Source organism: Hordeum vulgare, chromosome 7H (genome assembly GCF_904849725.1).
Source record: "Hordeum vulgare subsp. vulgare chromosome 7H, MorexV3_pseudomolecules_assembly, whole genome shotgun sequence".
NCBI lineage: Eukaryota > Viridiplantae > Streptophyta > Magnoliopsida > Poales > Poaceae > Hordeum > Hordeum vulgare.
Window position 1 is genome coordinate 183,659,233 of NC_058524.1, and position 568 is coordinate 183,659,800.

Consider the following 568-nt stretch of genomic DNA (forward strand, 5'->3'; position numbering starts at 1 on the left):
TTTTTTTGCGGGTAGACCAAATGAAGGCCTTGGCTGCAAAAAGTCATGGATAAAACTGCATATTGCACTTCTTCATGGATGGGTGACAGGATCATGGACTTCTCTCTTTTTTTTCGTGGTATATACCATGGTGGTCGATAAGTGTGCAATCGAGAAAACGGTACGGTCGAGTGGATAATTAACATTAAGGGGAACATAACAACACCGAGCGCCCGTGGCCTAATGGATAAGGCGTTTGACTTCTAATCAAGCGATTGTGGGTTCGAGTCCCACCGGGCGTGCTCTCCTTTTTTCTGTGAATACCGCCTCTTCGACTTAGTCCATGAATTCTTTTTTATGTCTGCTCTTGCAAAATCCGTCGAACACAATAGAGATGCTTTAGAATGAAATTTTCTTCATCCCAGATTACCCCCATCTCACGTGTGGTTTCCGTTTCTTGAACACACGAAATCATCATAATAGAATGTTAGACCCGTCTGTTTGACTGCTTGGAGTCGACGTCGTGCTCGATCGCAAGTCTGGATATAACTCGAAGTATAAGAGCGTCTTGTTGCGCCGTTCTTTTTTC

The 568-nt window shown here is 44.0% G+C and overlaps 1 non-coding gene across 1 annotated transcript; it reads left to right on the forward strand.

The window, feature by feature from the left end:
• Window positions 1-208: 208 nt before the first annotated feature.
• TRNAR-UCU lies at window positions 209-281 on the forward strand. The gene has a single exon. It is a non-coding gene; the product is annotated as a tRNA-Arg (tRNA).
• Window positions 282-568: the final 287 nt, after the last annotated feature.